Genomic DNA, 6,000 nt, shown 5'->3' on the forward strand with positions numbered 1-6,000 from the left:
GCGACTTCGAGGCTCGGGGCCATCCGGCGGCCCCGAAGGGGCACATTCCGGAGGGCGCCGAGCGCGGCTCCGGGGCGAGCGTCTCTGCGCACAGCCTCAGCGAAACTTTGTAGCTGGAAGCGCAGCTCCGCGGGCCTTGGGGGAAAGGATCCACTGCCCCAAACTCTGGCCTACAGCGCCCCCTTTGTCTGGACCCATTCATATCTCGAGGGTTGGGAACGTGAAACCGAAAAAAAAAAAAAAAAAACAAAACCCAAAACACAACCCCAAAAAACCCTCGGGGGTGCGCGGGCCGAGAGGGGCGTGTAAGTTTCGTCCCCCGCCGCCCCTGAGCCAGCGGCTTGCCTGAAGGAAGACAGGGGGGTATCAGAACCCCAGGTCCGGGAGGCCCTCGAAAGCCAGGAAACGGGGGATTCCCTTGCCACCCCCAGCCCCAGACCTGCCCCACCGATCGTACGGAAATCTTGCGCTCGCTCTAGCGCAAGCACGGGCGGATCTTCCCACGGCTGTAGCACGAGCTTTCCGTCCGCCCAGAATTTTCAGTACGGGTCTCCAGCAACCTCCCACCACCTCCTGCAGTAGGTGCCCTCATTCCTGCCCTCCCCTGGGTCCTTTCGAGCGTAGTCTTTCTCCGAGGATCGGCCTCTGACTCCGCTGGGCGAGGGTTGCGTCTCCTCAAGGAAAGGGCTCCCCTCGAGCGCCGCGCGTTCGCGGGGAAGAGCCACCCCACGTTTCCTGCAGCCAAGCCAAGAGCCCCACGCCCACCCCCACCCCCCGCCCACTCCCATGGCCGGTTACCTAGGCAAAGCCTCCGCGCCTGGAAACACGTTCCGCCGCTCCGGCTCGCGGCCGCCGGGGCCGGGAGCACTGAGCCTCGGGTTGTAAATTAGGTAGAAATAACTACCTCTGTCAAAGCTCCTTTCTTTCTCGTGGGCAGACGAAAGGAACACCCCCATGTTCCCCTCCCCGTGGTGAAGTGTGTGGAGGAAACCGTGAGACGCACCATTGTGACCGGGGCTCCTCCGCGGAGTTTCCAACCCTGGGGAGCGGGGGCGGAGGTTGGGCGGGGGCAGTAGGAGTGGAAGAGAGACCGACAGAAAGGGAAAGACAGATTCTCAGAAAGACCGAGGGAGAGGAGACAAACCGCGGGGGAGAATTTCTGCGAGCGCGCGGTCGCAGGGAAGGGAGTGGGTGGGTGCGGGCGGGAGGGAGCCGGTGTGGAGGTGGCTTGGCCTGAGGAGCCTTTGGTATTCACATTAGGAGCACCTTATACAGGTAAGATAACTCCGATGAACTCTAACTTCATTCATTGTGTCCAGTAGCCGCGTTGGGCAGCTTTTTCTTTCCTCAACTCAGTTCTGTAAAATATTTCTCCGTCGTGGGAATAGAAGACTCAGGACGGATTTGCCATTAACCTCCCTCCTGGCACCCTAAGGCTCTGGGATAACAGCCCGACATTTCTGATTACCAAACTCCTTGCAGCTCTTCCCTCTGAAGAATCCGGAGGCATAAATAAAAGGCAATCTCCAGGAACGTTCTTTAGAATTAAGGGACAAATGCTTTCTCTCTTAGTACTGACCCAAGGTTCCGACGGGTTCGAGAGGTGCCTTTGGTAGTCAATCTCCGCAGGCTGCGCTCTCATAACCGCTCTCCCCTCACCACTGAGAACTTTCATTTATTTCTATTAAGAGTAAAACACTCAGAGCAACTTCTCCAAAAGCGCGAGTTCCGTCAGTTAAGAGTAAAACATTCCCACACCAAGCCAAGGCCCGAAGGAAAGGAACACCATCCCCACGCGTGTCCGGGCTCGGGGGTCGGCAATTACACCCGATTACCTCTGAAGGGAAAAGTGTACACGGGCAAGTAGGCTACGCCAGGCAGACGTGCCTAGTGGAGCTCCAGGCTCGTTTCAATACAATAAGCCACATTCCTACAATTACACCCTCTTTCCAGAGATCGTCGGAGAGACTTTGCAAACTCCAACCACTGCTGCCCATGCCCCTTCCCTCCCAAGCTTCCTCCGAGTCAAGCAGCTGGAAGTCACCATTAGGTATATTAACTTGGACCCACCGGAGCCCCTATTTTCAATCCTAGTTAAAAGGCAGGAAAATTACTGCCGTTCATCACCGGAGCTGCAACTCCCTGCCGCTGCTGCCGCCGCCGCCGCCGAGAGCATCATTACCATGACAACTAGAGCCGAAATACCCTGAATTACATCGCTGGAGCTGCTACTGAACAAATCCCGGTCCTCCTCTTTGTTAGAGGCTTTTCGCCTCTTCGGGTGGGGGGAGGAATCCCACGAGCTCCAGAGATCCCCGCGGGCCCGCTACAGGGGAAAAGTTTCAGATCAGAACCCACCGGGCCGCTCGGCGAGCAAAGCCAGAGCGAGGAGGCGAGGGGGAAAAAAACCCCACACTCAAAGTTGTCAATTTCAGGAGCGACGCTTCCCAGCGCGCCAACTTTTTAGCAAGTCCCCCAATTAACTGGGCGAATCTCATACGTACTTGAGTGCTGTGGCGGTTCCGTCTTTAGAGCGAGTTTCTAGAGAGCTGCCCCGAAATCGGTACTGGGGGAGAGTCACAGCTGCTGTCCCGGAAGGGCTGCCGTGTACAAGCCCAGCGGCTCCCAGAGGTGGCGAGCGTCTGGCAGGGGATGCTGCGATCCCGACTCATGGGAGAGTGCCGGCGAGGGGTTCCGCAGGCGTCCTGGCTCCGGCCGCGACCAGGGGGGAGGATGCCGCCGCAGTTCCCACCTCCAAGGCCACCGCCGGCGCTGTCAGCGTTGCAAAGTGAGTCCGGGAGGGGCGTCCGGCTGCCGCGCGGCTCTGCACCGGCGAGGGCGCAGGGCGAGAGGGGTGTGAGCGCGCGGGAGAGAGTGGAGTGTGTGTGCGGAGCTTGTGTGCGCGCGTGTCTGTGTGTGCGAGTGAGGGAGCGGGTGTGAGCTTGTCTGTGTGTGGGGAGCGGAGGAGGAGCAGGAGCTGGAGGGGTGGGGGGCGGGAGGCAGGAGACTCCGCTCTCCCGGCAGCGCGTTCGCTCGCTCTCTCGGCACGTCATTTATGCCACAGGAGCCCTAGCGGCCTCTCCATAGAGTGCCTGGAATGCGAGACGTCAATGTGACGCCATGGGACGCTACGTCACCCTCCTCCTCCCTCCCCTGGCCTAGCCGGTTCCGCGTGTGCGAGGGAGGGTGTGTGTGTGTGTGTGTGTGTGCATGTGCGCGCGCGCGCGCGTTCCCCGACCATTCTCAGGGCTGCACAATGGAAACTGCGCGGCGCGGCCAGCCCTGGCAGGGGGGCCTTTTGAACCCGCGCCGCCAACCCCTTTGCAGCGGCGCAGCTCGCCAGGGCGCGAGTCGGCTAGAGGGTGCAACGGCCCGCCGGCGGGTCAGGCGGGACCGCCCAGCTGTCAGGCTCGGGTGGAGCAGAGTTGGAGGAGTGCGGCTGGCGCGACTCCGAGGCTGCCCCGAGGCATGGAGCCAGGGAGAGGGGGTAAGGGAGAGGACAGCTCTTCCGAAAGGGAAGGCTCCGCCAGCCAGCTTCTCCGAGTGACCTGGCAGCGTGTGCAGGAGTCAGGCACCCGCCCGAAGACTCCCTGAGGTGCAGCTGCGCTTTCCTCAAGCAACAGTTCCAAAGCTGTTTAAGCCTCGCTGGCCCTCAGCGTCTAGGCTAATCCATCTCCTCCTCGCATCATTTGCTGAGTGCGTGTTTCGCACTGGGATGCAGATGGCTCCAGGAAGATAAGGTCTTATTTCATTATACTAAGGTGTGGATATCCTAACTGGACCCACTCTAACCCAACTGAGTGCACATCCATCATCCACGTGCACGCTGCAGCAGAAACTACTTAATGTGTGTAAAACAAACACACACGTGTTGAACAGCTGAGCGGGTCTGACTGTTGCAAATCATTCCCCCTTCCCCCCCCCCGCAGAAATGGAAATCTCAGCTCGCACTTTCGCTTTTTGATGGTTGCCCCCCCCATCTGCCAAATTAAATATTTCGAAATCAATCAACAGGATTTATTAGTCCCTCGCCATGGGATTTGCTCTGGTCTTCTGGGACACATTTGTCATGAAATGGTGTGCTGAAAGCCTGGGCGACTGTGTGAGGGAGAGCAGTTTCTTCCTGGAAATGATGAATTTAAGTGTGAATTTCTTGCTGCAAACAAAAACAAAAATTTATCAAAGTTAAACTCTCCTAGTTCCAAAGTGCAGCTGAGTGAAAGCAACCTCTTTGAGACAGGAATTTTTGAGAAGAAAATATTTGAGTGCAACCACGCAGACAGGCATGGTCTCCATGTAGTCCGCTTGAATCAGATGTGACATTCTATTTCTCTGACATGTCCCAATGTTTGCGTGTGTGTGTGTGTGTGTGTGTGTGTGTGTGTGGCGCAGTGGGGGGAGGATCCCATTGTCGACAGCACACAGTTCAGAATCGAAGGATCGAGTTAGCACCAGAAACTTGGAAACAATATTATATATACGACAGGTATATTTCTTCGATTCCACTTCCACTCAGACAGGGTGGTGTGGAGAAGACCACGGGAGGATGCTCCGAAAGTTGACCCCGCAGAGGGAACGGAGCCTCTGCACTGCTGCGGGTTCCAATCCAGTCTCGGAAGGAAGGAGGGCGCTGCTCCATTGTATCCATTCAAAGACTGGGGGGTGGGGGGAGCAGGACCTGGAGCCGCGCGGCGCTGACGCACAGGAGGCGCGTGATTGACGCAGGCAATGTTACTAAATTCGGCGGTTGGCCGGGCCCCGCCGCCGGCGCGCGCCGCAGATAACGGAGTAGGTTCCCCTCGGTCACCCCCGCCCCTTCTCCATTCAGTGCTGCGCGGGGCGGGGCGGGGCGGGGCGGGGCGGGGCGGAGCGGAGCGCGCGGGGCGGGGCGGGGCGCTGGGGGCGGGGCGGAGTGCGCGCGGCCGCGTCGGGATCCGGCCGAACCAAATATAGTCGAGCCTGGATATTTTTAGCCGGGCCTCGGGTGCGAGCCCGCCGCGTGAGGGGGCACCCTGACCCCGCCAGGAGTGCGGAGGGGGCGGGGGCGGAGTCGCCATCTTGGACCCGGCTCGACCCCGTCTAGTGACCGGCGGCGCTGGGCCAGGCTCTGCGCAGGGGGTCGGGGTGAGTGGGTGTGAGCCTTGGGAGAGAGGGGGTGCGGGCCGTGACGGGAGAAGAGGGCGAGGCGCGGGCGAGGGAGCGGGGCGCGGCCTGCGGGGCGTGCGTGTGTCGGACGGCGAGAGCCGTCTGCCAACTTGCTGGGCAGTTCTGCCACCCGGCGGCCCGGCCAGCCCCGAGTCGCGTGGGGGCGGAGCCGCCCGCGGCCACCACTTCCTGAGAGCCGGGGATACCCCTCCCGGACGTCACGGAGGAGCCGAGGCGGCGGTGGCGGCCCGGGGCTCATCCTGCACTTGCATCACGGGTGCAGCAGCAGCTGCTCTGCTCCTTTGTGGCTTTTTCCCCTGTTGAGTAACTGCTTTGTTAACTGAAAATACCATGACGGGCCAGTGTGATCACCAGCTCAAGACCTCAAAGAAAGTGAAGCTGTCAGGCAAGAAGAGGGAGACTCCCCTACCCGGCTGCGATGGTATCTGGTGGGTGGGTGTGTAGAGAAGCACTTGACAGTTTCCACGTATTACTTCTTGCCTAATTCTTCACCCCCAAGAAGGTTTAAAAATACTTTTATTTCCATGCTGTAAAAATTTCATGTGTTCTGCACCCCACCCATTCCCTCTTCAATTTGAAATCTCACGCAGAACTGGAATCATTGTAAAGCAGGAACCCTAAAATTAGGTACAGTTTTTAGGATACAGGACAACTTTTAATGAATTTATTGAATAAACTCCATTTTCTAAATGTTAATATAAAAGGTCCTTGCCCACTCAACGTAGTTGTAAAGCTACTAAGTTTGTTCATATGAATTGGGCTCCTCCAGTGACAGTTTTAAACCTGTATGCTTGTTTACCTTAAAAAAAAAAAAAATCCATCCCTGGCCAAATA

This window comes from Mirounga leonina, unplaced genomic scaffold (assembly GCF_011800145.1).
Source record: "Mirounga leonina isolate KUSES-001 unplaced genomic scaffold, KU_Mleo_1.0 Mir_170, whole genome shotgun sequence".
Taxonomy (NCBI): Eukaryota; Metazoa; Chordata; class Mammalia; order Carnivora; family Phocidae; genus Mirounga; species Mirounga leonina.